Source organism: Heterocephalus glaber, unplaced genomic scaffold, assembly GCF_053883595.1.
Source record: "Heterocephalus glaber isolate CG9 unplaced genomic scaffold, H.glaber_assembly_v1.0 deba00001428, whole genome shotgun sequence".
In the NCBI taxonomy this organism is placed as follows: Eukaryota; Metazoa; Chordata; class Mammalia; order Rodentia; family Bathyergidae; genus Heterocephalus; species Heterocephalus glaber.
In genome coordinates this window covers 25231016-25246094 of record NW_028258293.1, presented here as the reverse complement: position 1 = coordinate 25246094, position 15079 = coordinate 25231016, and the positions used below count along the sequence as shown (strand labels likewise).

Below are 15079 nucleotides of genomic sequence, written 5' to 3'. Positions count from 1 at the left end.
GACTCTGAGAAGAGATTCCCCTGTAAAAATTTGTAAATACAGTAAAGCCAAAACTTTGGTTAGCATAGCATTTTCCTCTTGTCATGTCCTGTATAGCATCCCATTGCTCTCCCTTGCAAAGGAGTATTACCCTTTGTTTGTTCATACTACTGAATTCCATTCCTTTAGAAGTTTCTATTATGAAATAATGCTGGCTAAATTTGGACCATTAAAATGAACACTGTGGGTCTAATGAGACAGTAAGTAAGGACGGAAAAAGGAGACCATTTCTAAATTTCTTCCTTACTTTGAAGATATTTCAAAATTTGAAAGTTAAGAAGTACAACCCCATGTTGAGAACACAGGACTTGGTGCATAAGCCAGACTGTTTTTAGTACAAGAGGACTTTTCTAAAGGAGAGTTATATTTCATGGTTACATAGTAGAAAGAGTGTAAAGTAAGTAATTACTACTGACTCTTACTGCCTGATACCAGGTATATCTTTTATTCTAAAAGGAGTCCAAAATATCACAAGTAAAAATTGTTCCAGAAAGATATCAGGAGCAGTTGGATTTGATGTATATGTTTGCTTGATTTAAATTCCTTCTCAATATCTCTGTGTGGTACTCTCTAAAAGTATTGGGATAACTACTGTGGTTTTATGAGAGGTAGAATATAAAGATTAGACAATATTTGTAGTTGGAAGCAAAATATATTGTCAATGGCATCAGGCATTTATTGAGCTTCTGGTATATACTAAATGTTAGACAATGGCAGACAATATATAGCCTCGACCTTTGAATGTGTAATAATGCAGAAGTCACTATAGAACACATACATGAAGTAGTTCAAGAAGGCATTGCCCATAAGGTAGACAAAAGATCTCAACTGTGAATCTACATTCTGCTCCTCACAACTCCCATTTCTGAAAATAATCCTGCTTGTTGTCAAAAACACTTACTGAAGAAAGAAAATGTGAAATTTGATTCCATACAGCTCAGAAGAAACCTTGTTCATATATCTAAATTGAATAACGGATATTGATTTCCCATTTCAACATCTAAGAAAAATTTCTTAATATGGAGGTTTTACTATCTTCTTGGGAAGTTCATTATATAGCATGTGTGGCCGTTAGAATAATTTCATCATATTCTAGTTTTTTTCCCCAATCAATTAATTCTTTTTTTTTAAATACCGGGAATCGAACTCAGGTCCTTGCGCTTGCACAGCAGGCAGTGAAACCACTGAGCTAAATTCCCAGCCCCCCAATCAATTAATTATAGTGATTCCTTATAAAGTCAGGAAAGACATCTACAGTACAAAGTCCACATAACAGTGTAAGGAACTCAAAGTAGGGATTCTGTGAAGAGTAGCAAAGATGTCAAAATTGAAATAAATAGATCGAACAGTAAGTAAATATTGCAACAATTATAAAACAAACAGTAGAAGTAAAAACGTAGCTACACATAAAGACAAAAAGCAGTGGCAGGCCTATCCTATTTAAGAAAGGAACAATAATAGAAAGAAGAGAACACAATTTTTGTGAATATTCCCTGTTAGGGGTCATTGGTGATGCTCTGAGAAAATTCTTGAGTATCAGTTACAGAAAAAAGTAGGTGAAAGACTTTTTACTCATGAACTTGCCTCTGACAAGTTTTACTTGCAAGTTGTTAATCACAATGCATTCTCAAAAGCATAGAAAAAGACTTTCCCTTCCAAAAATGTTTGCCAATAAAATGAAATTGCATTTTTTAAAATTAGGTATTAGAGATTCAGCAATCCTGGGAGAGTTTTATTTAGATAGCAAATCCTCTCCTGAAGCATGACAAAAGAGAAGAAATTTATTAAAAGACAAAGTCCCAGAGGCAGGCCTAACCCACATGGCAAGCTGATGGAGGATTTATAAATGGGAAAGACTGGGGCCTGCTTGGATGTCTCTGTTTCAACTTCACCATCTTAGAGCAGAGAACCTGGTGTACTCAGATTCATGTGTGTAAATCCCTGGTATTTTTAACCCCACAGCTCTCCAGAGGGAAAAAGCTCACCCCAAATAAAAGCCTGTGTAGGCGGAAGTAGAGATACAAGAGTCTGCTTCTAGAATTTATCATATAAAAGCAGGAGAGGTGCTGTATACTTTCAATGTGGGCCATCCCATGACTTCCATTCCAGATACAAACAAAGCATAGTTTGAACTAACCTTGCCTAGCATGTCTCCATCACTCAGCAGACTCCAGGACAGGGACAAGGGCTCTGTGGAGGTTGGTGCAGCTGGGGCCTCATGAGGCTCCTGCCTGGAATGTAATGCCAAGTGAGCGGGTTTATAAACCCTTGGCTCTGGATACCCTCGAAGGCCCACATGCAACCTCTATGGGATTGGCTCTCAGAGCAACTGTAAATGTGCATTGCCAAATGAGCTGTTTGTGAGAATCATTACAGGCCTCTTCTAGATATTCAGTTTAATTCCTGATATACACTTAGAACATGAAAGTAGTTGTGCTTCTTTTCCTCTGTCCCCAGGCTAACATCGTCTTTCTTCTCTAGAGAAAGAAATCTCCCCGAAGCCCTAGCTTTATGGCCCAAGAATATCTTGCATCACATTTAGAGACCCAGACATAGAAATCTTCTATAGCCCCTCCCCAATTTGCAAAAGCTCTATTTCCATTTTCTTCTTCAACTCTTTTTAAACCCCCCCACCCCGCCACTCCATGTCTTGTTCCCCTTCCTCTTTGATATATTTTTTTTTTTTTTGGAGATAGAATCTCGCTATACAGTTCAGGCTGGCCTTGAACTCACTGTGGAGCCCAGGCAGGCCTCGAATTCATAGAAATCCTCCTGCTCCAGCCTCCCAAGTCCTGGGATTACAATCATGCACCACCATGCCCAGGTCCTATTCCTATTTGAAAAAGATTTTTCTACTCCCTAATGTAGGAAGAGGAAGGGAAAAACAACAACAACAAAAAATTAAGATGTGTTATGTACATGTACAAGCTCTCCACACTTTCGTGTTTACAAAGTCTAATAGCCTAGTTTTTCCAGGGATTCTGGTTAGAATGTAGATAGTAACATCATTACTCAGTACCTATTTTAATATTCCACCGGTATAGTTCTCAGACTTTGGCCAAAAGGCATTGCCAAGGCTACTAACATTAGTGAGAACTGAGTAAAACACATTTGTGGCACTCATTTCTTCTAAGTCTCTCCTGTAATTTCAGGAATATGTCATGCCCCCACTGAATATATTTTAGAAGTGCATTCATTCGGCATGTTTGAAATATGGTTAGCTTCTAATGTTTCCAGTAAAAGAAAAACAATGATTACTATGTGAACATATAAAAACATAAAGGGGAAGGGGAAAAATGAGGAGGGATGTATCATGCACAGGAGCAAATTCTCTATGATATGTTATCATTATGTATGCTTAAAATGTACCAATAAATGCTTTTCTATTTAAAAAAACAAACAAAAAAAAAGAGTAAGGAAAAGACTAACAACAAACTTAGCTTGTATGTTTACATTTAGGGATTTAGTTTGAGATTTACAATTCAGTGAATTCCACTTAAAAAATTCTGAAGTTAACAGAACAAAAGGAAAAGTATTTTGGTGTTTAATTTATTCTTTTCGGTATATTTTATTTACTTGAAATATTTTATAAGAATACAAATAATAATCAAGAGAATGATACCATAGGTTAGAGTGCAAGGTTGAAATCTCATTTGACTTTAAAAGGCCTTAACTAAATGGCGAACATATTTTGAACTTTAAATAAATGAAATACATTTATCTATTTGACAGTGGAAAGAACTTAGTGCAGAAATAAGTAATTCAATGTATATGAAATTGAAAAAGGGAATATTGTGAAGTACAATTGACTGGATAAGAGTTTCCATGTTTTAAATTGCAGCTGTGGAGTCACAAAGATGAAACTTTCAGTAATTTACTCCTCAGCTTAAAAAAATTAAATGAGTTAGAGATCATTTATTTGTAGTCATTCCAATGTGAAAAATTTCATGTTGCTCTTAATTAGAACTCAAATCTATATGTATAAGAGTAGAATACAATCATACAGACATTTTCAGAATGAGGAAGTGGACCATAGAGAGAGAGAGAATAGGAATGGGGGTCAAAGGGAATGATCAAGATATGTTTTACATACGTACTAATTCCCCAGTATGAATGTAACTGTTACATATACCGAACAAAATGATGATAATGAAGAAGGTAATTATAAAAGTGGTAAAATTAAGGATATTGATCATAATTAAATAAAAAATTAAATCTGTACCAAGAGATTCATCTGGAGTTTGCTTTTGTCTGTGACCTACTTTGCAGTGTAAGCCTTCTTTATTTTCATTATAGCAAAAGAAAAAAAAAATGAAAAAGCACTGAATATTAACTCTGGAGAAGAAAATCTCAAAGAAAAATTTACTAGTAGGTAGCCTGAAGAGGAATCCACTGATAAATAATAAATGAAGTCTTTTGATAAGCATGAGTAAAATGTATGGTAATGCCTCAGTTCACAAATTCTTCTATTCCTCAACAATGAAGTTCCCAAACAGAAGCTTCAAGAAAAATTTTGCCTCCATTCATAAACTCCCCATTTGGTGTCAAACACATCCATGGACATCTTCTCCAGCACGGACACAAAAGTGGCCAACTTCCCCAGAATCATAGAACGAATTAAATTAATAAGCTGAGGTATCACTGTCATAGGAAAATGGTACTAAATGTAGTACATAGGAAAATCAAAACATGGAAAGGTGCAAAGTGCATATATTCAGAATGATATATTGTGTACATATTTTAAGGTGAATTGTATTGACAATTTCATGATTAATAGAGATTTTTTTTTTTTTTTTTTGGTACCGGGGACCGAACTCGGGACCTTGTGCTTGCAAGGCAGGTGGTGGAACCACTGACTTAAATCCCCGGCCCAATAAAGATGTTTTAAATACAGCCACATATCATTGCTCTGAATTAGGCCTAAGGTAACTGCCTAATTATATGTAATCTGAATCATCTAATTTGGGAGATTATCATCAGCATTATATTGTGAAGATGCTTAATCTCAATTACACATCAGATTTTATTTGTAAAATGAACAATAGTCTATTGATTTATATTCCTGTCAGGAATTTTATTTACACAACTGCAAAATTTAAAGGCTTTCTCTAAGAACACATCAAAGATGCCAGTATTGCACTTACCAAGAGGTGAGAACAGACAGATAAGAAAATGATTATTTTGCCTTGTATTCTCTGAGCTTTCATGTCAGACAAACCAGAAACTAAATCATTTTTTTAAACTTTGTCTTTTGTAAGTGCTTTTATAAGAATTAGTTATCCTGATGTTATTTCATCCAACTGGAATTAGAAAATACTGACCTTAATATTCAAAATCTGTGCTTCTATAGAAGTCACAACTTATGTGACATTAAGAACTATAAAATATCAATGAAGAGATGACTCATATATGAAAAATCATGTATATATAGATGTAATGAACAGGCAGTTATTGGATTTACATCAATCAATATGCTACAAAATCTAATGACTGAGTTCATCCTTAAAAAGCTAAGGACAATGGTGATATTTTGTAAAATAAAGTGAGTTTGGAGACAATATCTGAAATCAAAAGTGAATGTAAGAGTGAAATTTACATGATAAATTTAAACAAGAGCTAAAGATGAAAGGGAAAATCACAGCCTACACAATTTGCAAGAATATGTACTGCGAAGATTCCACCTATTTTCTCTTTATCAATGTAAATATATATATAAGACAACATTTCAGATAGAACATGTGGATTAGGGTGATGCTCATTTATTACTATTTAGGTTATAAATATGACTTGAGCTTTTTATGCTCCTTTTTTAAAGTAAGATTTCAGGATTTTGTCTCGAATCTGCTTGGTTTTCGCCACATACACGATGGGGTTCATCACAGTTGGCCAGGGTCACATAGACTTGGGAGGGAAGCCTTGGGCCAAAGCGGTGCAGCATAGACAGGCAGATCATGGGGTTGAAGAAGAGGACCACAGCACACAGGTGCGAGATGCAGGTGTTGAGAGCCTTGAGGCACCTACCATGGGATGCAATGCTCAGCACAGTTTTCAGAATCAACACATAAGAGAAGAGAATGAGGAGGAAGTCGAGTCCCATGGTGGAGAGCACCACAAACAGTCCAAAGATGCTATTGATCCTGGTATCAGAGCAGGAGAGCTTTATTATGTCAGGATGCAGGCAATAGGAATGAGAAAGTACATTGGAGTGGCAGAAGCACAGCCTCTTCAAGAGGACAGGCAAAGGCACCTGTAATGTCAAAGTTCGAACACCAATAGTCAGAGTTATCTTAGCAATCACACTGTGAGTGAGGATGGAGGAATAGTGAAGTGGATGACAAATGGCCACATAGCGGTCAAAGGCCATGGCCAAAATAATGGCTGACTAAAAATCTTGGAAGTTGTGAATAAAGAACATTTGGGTGAAGCAAGCAGGGAAAGTCAGCTCTCGAGAATCCAGCCAGAAAACACGCAGCATGGTGGGGAAGGTGGAGAGGGTCAGGCTCAGATCAGAGGCAACTAGCATGGCCAGCAAGAGGTACATGGGCACATGGAGGGTCTGCTCCCTCCAAATAACTGTCATGATGGTCACATTGCCCACCATGGTGATGAAGAACATGGTGGAGAAGGGTATGGAGATCCCGACAAGTGCAGCATCCAGCCCTGGGAAGCCCGTGACCAGGAAGCTGGAGAAGATGGAGCTGGTGCTGTTAGCAGGAAGAATGGCACCAGGGGAGCATGCTTGTCCTAGAATGAAATGTTCCAGAAAGAGATGTTAATATTTGACTGTACAGTTTTTATATATTGAGTACACATCCTCTAGGCATTTTCATTGTTGAACTCAAAAATAATCTTTCCTTTTGCACATTCTGTGCCTGGAGTAGAATATACTACCTTACTATTTGATCAAATTTCCCAGAGGTATCCGATAATTGAAAGGGAAGGAACAAATTTTATTTCCACTGTGTAACCTTCAAAAAGTTTCCACTTTTCTTTCCCTCCAAAAGGTTACTACTTGTAGTGTAGTAGATAAGTGGAGACAAAGGAGACAAAGGACAAGTAATATTGACTCTTTTTTTTTTTTTTGGTACTGGGGATTGAACTCAGGTCCTTGTGCTTGTGCAGCAGGAAGCAAAATCACTGAGCTAAATCCTTGGCCCTTGAATTTATTTTTCTACCTCAGAAAGCCATATTTTTTCTTGTCTTCTAGATAAAGTACAAACATTATTCTTCCTGCATAACCTTTCTCCATGACCAGATGCTGAGCCTTTTGCTGTTGCAGGGTCCCTACTACTACTATTGTTTTCATCAGAATGAATCATATATTTGTGGCTGTGTAATCTGTTTCATTTACTGTGGATTTTCAAAGGCACAGACATGTTTTTACCTCTTCCACATCGCTAATACAGTACAGTATTTAAAATTGTTTTGTGAGGCTCCCCCACCACCATTCCACGGCTCCTAGGGCAGAGGAGGTAAGCCAATCCCAGCACCCAGAGGGAGGCTTCCCTGTTGCTATTCCTCCACTCCTAGGGCAGAGGAGGTGAGCCAATCCTAGTGCACAGAAGGAGGCTCCCCCGCCATTCCACCCCTGGTAGGGAAGAAAAGGTGAGCTGTGTGGATGCCAGCAGCATCCCGCTAGTCAGTAGAAATTAGAAGACATGTAAACAAGCATCAAAAACAGACTTCCAGATCACCTACAACAACCCCAAAGGGAAACGAGATGGAACAATCTAATACTCAACCACGTGGACTCCCTGAACTGGCAAAAAAAGAGGATGTGGAAAAAATGAAATCAGAAATAATTTCTCAGATAACAGCAAAGATTGTGCCTATAGTGCAATACATGATTAATAAATCTAGAAAGGACACAGATTAAAAAATAGAGGATCTGAGGAACATGATGGAATCCTAACATAGGAAAAAAACACAATCCATAAAACAGATGCAAACAGATTTCCAGGAGATTAAAAACTCCACTGAAAGTCTACACAGCAGAATGAACCAATGTGAGGACAGAATTTCAGATATAGAACATAAGATTGCAATTAGTGACCAGGAAAAGAAAAATTGCTTTAAAATTGTAAGGGACCACAAGAAATCAATCCAGCAGCTGCTAGACAATGCAAAGAAGAATAACATAAGACTGATTGGAGTCAATGAAGAAACAGGAGAGAGTGCAGATGACATAAAAAAGTGTTCACAGAAGTGATAGCAGAAAACTTCCCAAGCAAGGGGAAAGAACTTGACATCCAGATAAGTGAGGCATATAGAGCTCCAACTAGCCTTGATCAAAAAAAAAATCTACACATAGGCATATAATAGTTAGGATTCCAGAAATCCAATAGAAGAACAAAATTCTACAAGCAGTGAGAGAAAAGAAACAAATCACTACAAAGGAAAGCCCATCAGAATCACAGCAGGCTTCTCATTGAAAACCCTCAAAGCAAGAAGAGCTTGGAGTGATGTATTTCAAGCCCCAAAGGTAAACAGCCTCCAACCCAGATTGATGTACACTGCAAAACTATCTTTCAAAATTGATGGAGAAATAAGATACTTTCATGATAAAGAGCACCTTAGGAACTTCATGAATTCCAAACAAGCACTCCAAAAAATTTTAGACAATATCCTAGGAAAAGACAGTGAGGATCACAACCCCAGGAAACCCAGCAGAATGAATACCTTGGATGTGACAAATTAAATGCAAAGGGGGAGAATCCAACAAAAAGAAAAAGTCATAACAAGGCTTTTGAAACTTTTTACTTCATCTCCCTAATGAGTGTATAACCCAATCTTGTCATTGTACTGATTAGTTTATATGCATTGTAAATATGGTCTTTTTAAGGACAACTTTTCATTTTAATGAAATCATTTATAGTTCTAAATTTTGATGGAATCTCATTTATCAATTTTTTTTTCTTTTATACATCATGTCCTTTGTATACTCCGAAGTTCTTGCCTACCCTAAATTCATAAACATTTTCCCTTATACTTTCTTCTTAAAGTTTCATAGTTTTATTCTTTCATATTTATATTCATAGATCCTTTCAAGTTATTTTTATGTATGGAAATAAAGGGTTGAGGCTAATGTTTTATATATGAATATCAGGTGTTCTAGTGCCATTTGCTGAAAACACTATCTTTTCCTCTGCTCTTGAATTGAGTTTATATTCTATAAAATGTTAATGTTAAATAATCTTCCAAAACTCAGTAGACCATATATGTGTGGTTCTATATCTAGATTATCTGTTTTATTCCAATGATCTATATGTCTTTCCTTACACCAACACTGCCTTGATTGCTGTAGCTTTAGAGGAGGTCTTAAAATTAGGTACTCAACGCCTTCCAACACTTCTTTTTCTTTTTCTTTTTACTTTTCTAGGTCCTTTGTATTCCTACATAACTTTTAAATTTCAATATCCAATCCTTCATTTATAGAAAGTATACACAGACGTGAATTTTTATATATATCTTGTGTTTTCTACTCCTGCTAAATTCAAATACAAGTTCTAGGGGCTCCTAGAGATTTCTTAGTATTTTTCTCTGTAAATGATCATTTCATCTACATATAAAGATTTTGCTTCTTCCTTGCCGATCCTATCCTGATTGTGTCACTTTATTGCCGGACTATTCTGGTTTGGGCCTATGTTTCAAAGTTTAATGGACAGATGAAGAGTAAGCATATCTGCCCTTGTTCCCCACCTTAAGGAGAAAGCATTATATCTTCTCCATTCATATAAGGCATTCTCGCTGGAAATATGGAGTACATACTGTTTCTACATACTGCCAGATCTGACTTCTAATAGTTTGTTTTATTAAATAAATTTTTATCTATGTTCATACATTTTCTTCTAATATCTTTATCCAATTTTAGTATTAGCATAATGTTGATTTCCTAAAATGAGGGGAGAAGTGTTCCTTTTTTTTCTGCTTTAAATGTTTGATATAATTTATGAGTAAAAATGTATATGAGCCTGCTGTTGTCATATAGGTAAGTTTTCAAGCTAGGAATATACTTTATTTAATAGGTGCTATTCAAATTGTATATTTCCTCCAGAGTTGGTTTCATTAATTTGACTTCCAAGGTACTTCTTAGAAGTTGTCAAATCTATTTTAAAACAGATTTTTGTAATATGCTTTATATATCCTTTTAAATTCTGTAAAATTTGTGGTAATGTCTCCTAGATCTTGATATTATGATTTTAAGAATGTATAACTGATATTGTGTAATAGGAAGTAAAGGTCTAAAGGAGCAGGGGATGTGGGAGGGGTAGGGGAAAGGAAAGAAGGGAAAAGAAAAAATAAGAGAAAAGGAAAAAATGGAAACAAAGTCTTTGCAAATAGGGAAGGGTGAAGGGGTGAAGGGAGGGCAGGGGAAGGGGAACAAAATAAGAACCAAGATACTCATGAAATGGTACAAGATTCCAATGATGTATGTAACTGTATTTTATCTCTAAAATATACCAGTAAACTTAATGGGGAAAAAATAAAATAAAAATATTTTGTGATTGAATTAATTAACATATGCCTCTACTATAAGATCCACAGGGAATTAGTGTTAATACAGCATCTTATTGTTCAGTAGTTTCGTCCATGGTTTCCATCCTATGGACCAGGCTAATGTTTCCATGTGATTGTCCTCTACAAGTCCATATGAGCTTGTAAAACATCATCTCCTAAGTTACCAGGCCAGGCACTCAAGAAACTGGAGTCATTTACAAATATCTCTTCCTTTGTATTCTAAAATCAGGTTGCAATACATGGCAGTTTAGAAGATGTGAAATCAGGAAGACTAAGTAAACCAAAGGATGAGCCACGGGCCTTATCTTCCCAAAGAAAGTCAGAAGACGAACATTTGCTACCTCTTCTTTACTTTTCCTTCCTTCCACTCAGTCACATTTGTTGAAACATAAACCTCAACTATGATGTGAAGAGAGAGCTGTATCTGGGAACTGATCCTATCTCGATTACTCTAGGACACTTAGTAGATACATAGTTTACATTCTTGTTACGTTTCATAAGAATTTCTGTCATTTTTACCTGATGCACATGTGATGGAGAGCAGTGAGCCTATGCTATGTATCTTTATATGTCCCCGGAGATCTTCATGCAAGTTTTGACATAAATCACATTTAATAATGATGATTAACAATGATGATAATAACAAAGCTCATGGCCTCTCCCTTTACTGATACACCTATAAAGCTTGGTGCAAACGATAATATCAAAACGTGCAATGTAATGGAAAATGAGACAGGGCAAAGTCCAAGTCATAGAAAGCCTCATGTTCCACAGTAAGAAATGTTGACTTAAGACTGAAGGAACTGAGATACACTATAATTTATAGTGTTCATCTTTTTAAAAAAGTCTGTCTGAGAGAAATGTGCTCCTACATTTAAAAATCCAGTTCCTGGCCTACAACCTGTTTTGAGTTGGATTCCTTTTATCTTCACATAAATGCCACATAAAATTTCTTCTTTTCATACAGACAAAAGAGAAATGATTCCTATAAAAAGCAATAAATTTTGATTCTGTTTTTAAAGTCAGAAAATTAATGATACTTTAAAATTAAAAACAGAAAAATAACATTGTAAGTGAAATTCTGATAAAAATAATGTAGAATCTCAGTTTTCTATGTTATTATAGTAATGTATTGTGGAATTTTCTTTCAGTCTTGGTCAGAAATGATAAATGTCAGACTATTTATTCATAAGATGTTTTGATCTGTTTGTTGTTGTTTTTCCACTGAGAGGTGAGTGAAGAAATTAAAAATATATGTAGTCTTTTGGGAAATTTTTATGTATTTAACATAATAGTTCTGTTTCTTTTTCTTAAAAACAAGTGTTGGGGCTTTTGGGATATATTTTTATTATTTTACACAAATTGATTTTTGTTTGCACTGGATAACTCATTTATCATATGGTTTGTGAGGAATTCAAACCTTTTAAAATGCTATTGCATAATTTCGGAAGAACTGTGCTAATTAATAACTTATTAATAAAACATGTATTTCTCTTAAATTATTCACAGAGGAAAATAAAAAGACATTTCTGTAAAATTCAAACTGTAAAAATCATGACTGTAGGTTTTTAATGATCATCCAAATAACATAGACTTCTGATTTTATGGGGAAATTTTAAATTTTTAATAAATAATTTCCAAAGATATCTTTCATAGTGATTTTATATGCATGGCAGTGACAAGTTGTTTGCAGTCAATAATTAACCAGAACATTACACTAGCCTACTTTACAAATTTGGTTCAGTATTGATCATTTATTCCTACTTTATTCAGCCAAGTCATTGGTACATGATTTTGTCCAGATGCCTTCTAGATTTTAAACTTAGAGCAAATTTAAAAACTAAGTAATATGAACTAATTTTATTAAACATAAGAGACATGCATTACATATCTAACTATAATGTACAATAATAAGACATACAGGGCATCTTCATTGTATCATATACAGTTTGTTTATCCGAGACAGACATGTGCTGCATATACTTGAGTCTCCTTCCCGCATATTTCAAGGCACACATATTCTCTAAACTCACCTCCCAGTAGTTTCAGTGTTTATGAAACTCAACACGTTGCATACACATTCTCCATGATTCTATATAATCTTCTTATATACAATTAACCTTTAAATATTTCATACAATAACCACCACAACTTTTCACCTTCCTGTGTTCACCACTGTCATCACTATATTGTTGTGAATCTCTCTGGAAATGTGCCTTTCAAAATCATTCCCTGTCTAGGAGCACGTAGGCTATTGCTTAGATGCACTGAGTATTTCCCCTGTGATTCAGTTAAAATGGCCCTTCAGTTGGATTCTTGATGAGGGGAAGAATCCTAGAAAAAATAATAAAAATAAAACACTTAAGGTCTCACCTTCTTTCTTTTGATATTAAGCATAAGAATCACAAAGATTCTGCTTGTTGCTCTCTTATTTCATTTCCAACATAATTCAATAGATCAGAATATGGAATTAGGCTAATTTGATGAGACTTATGGCAGTGACTAGAGTGATTTAAATTTTATGTGTTACCTGGAAAGAAAAAGAAGAAAAATTTCAGAAGCTCCATGGGAATTTTCTGCTTTATTTAGAATTCTACAGGGTTTGATAGAGTTTAAAAAACTCATTTTCCTTCTGAGAATTTTACATCCTGCCTAGTCTGTTTGTGTGTGTGTGTGTGTGTGTGTGTGTGTGTGTGTGTATGTGTGTGTGTGTATGGGGGGTGTACCCCACCTGAACCTTTGCTTGATTTTTTTCTCAATGTCTTGGTTATGGATTCTTTGTTTTTTCAGAACCTAACCACTTTGGCCACACACACACACAAAAAAACTTATATTCAGAAATGTAGTGAACCTCAAAATGAGCACTGTAAGTATGGATAATGTTCAACTTCACCAGTTCAGAAATACTTTAAACCTACTTCATTATATATGGTTCACAGACACCTGAGTTTTGAGTCTAAAAAGTTAGGGAGATTTCACAGAAAAAAAAAATCATTCTCCAGGACCCTATGATTCTTTCTTTTTCCCCACTCACTAATTCATTCAAGTTCTCTTTGGTACTAATTTTAGCTTCAGATTCAATTCAAAATAAACTTGTTTTGTCTCTCGCCTGGTTTTTGAAACAGCATAGTTGCGAGAGTGCAGCAGAACAGTTTTCTTTGCTGTGTTGAGGACCAGGAATGCCTGTGTCCTCATTCAAGGCATGTTCTTAATAGGGCACCTCTCCCCTGAGAATGGAAATCTTCAGGATCTGCCTTTTTTTCTTGATCTGAGGGATATCATTAAATTTTTTTACCCCCTAGAAATCCTAAAAAATTGGTCCTGGATAAAAAGTGCTGGATAATTTTGCATTTGATGAGCTGGGAAAAAAACCCAATCAATACAATGTTTCACGTGGTAGAATTCAGTACTTGCACAAACTCAATTCTATTCATAATCAGTTCATAAATTTACTATATTCATTGTATGATCATTTACATTTTATGTAACATATTTGAACACAGTGAGAAAAGTTCATTTTATTGAATGCTCCTCACTGATCTTTAGTAAGATTTTAATTCATTGATGTTTTAGACATGGAACCCTATTCAGTGTATGTCAAAACTAGGTCTGCTTTTCTGCTATCATTCATTATTCTCCTAATATACCACTTACCTTACACAAAACATATCTCTTAGTGGACCTTTGTTGATGTGGAATTTTATTTCACGAAGGATGTGCTTTTTAGAATATCACCACACTAAAGGTAAAGACATTGAAAGTATTGTTCAAAATTCAATTAACAAAAAATATGCAGACGTAAACATGTGTTTAAATAAGTCCAATAAAATATGAAATATAAATAATTATTTGTATCTATAACAACACTGTGATTTTGATACTGGACTATAGTTTTGCAAAATTTTACCATTGAGAAAAAATTGATAAGTAGTGCATAATGTCTCCTTGCATTATTTCTTAAAACTGTATTTTAATCTAAAATTATCATAATAAAAATTTCAAAAATTAATGTACCTTCAAAGTTATAACTTATATTAGTCTGATGTGATATGAGAAAAATTTTCTTTCTAACAATGAATTGATTTCTTGAAGAAGAATCAATTATTCAAATATCTGAGAGCACAGGTATATGAATTAGCTACTAACGAATTCTCAAAGTAATATTGTCTGTAATATTTAGTAACAATAGTAAGGAAAGTAGAAAGTACTGCTATTTTGTTCATATGGAATAAAGTCCCAGAAAATCTTCATTTTTATAGTTATATGACTTTTTGAAATTGAAATGTAGGAGTTGGATACATATTTTGAACATTAATCATGTATTAGATGTGCGATTTTCAAATTAGTTTTACTATTTTTATGTCTTCTTTTCCTTCTGCTGATTATTTCATTTGGTATGCAGTTGTATTTTACATTATCCAATTTTTTCACATAGGTGCTTATACTTTTAATGTTATAGCCAAGAAATCATTTCCAACATCAATGCTTTTATGAGATGGAATTAAACATTTCTAATGATACT

At 34.8% G+C, this 15079-nt stretch overlaps 1 pseudogene; it reads right to left on the bottom strand.

The window, feature by feature from the left end:
- Positions 1 to 5808: 5808 nt before the first annotated feature.
- LOC101710165 (olfactory receptor 51G2-like) lies at positions 5809 to 7415 on the bottom strand (annotated as a pseudogene).
- Positions 7416 to 15079: the final 7664 nt, after the last annotated feature.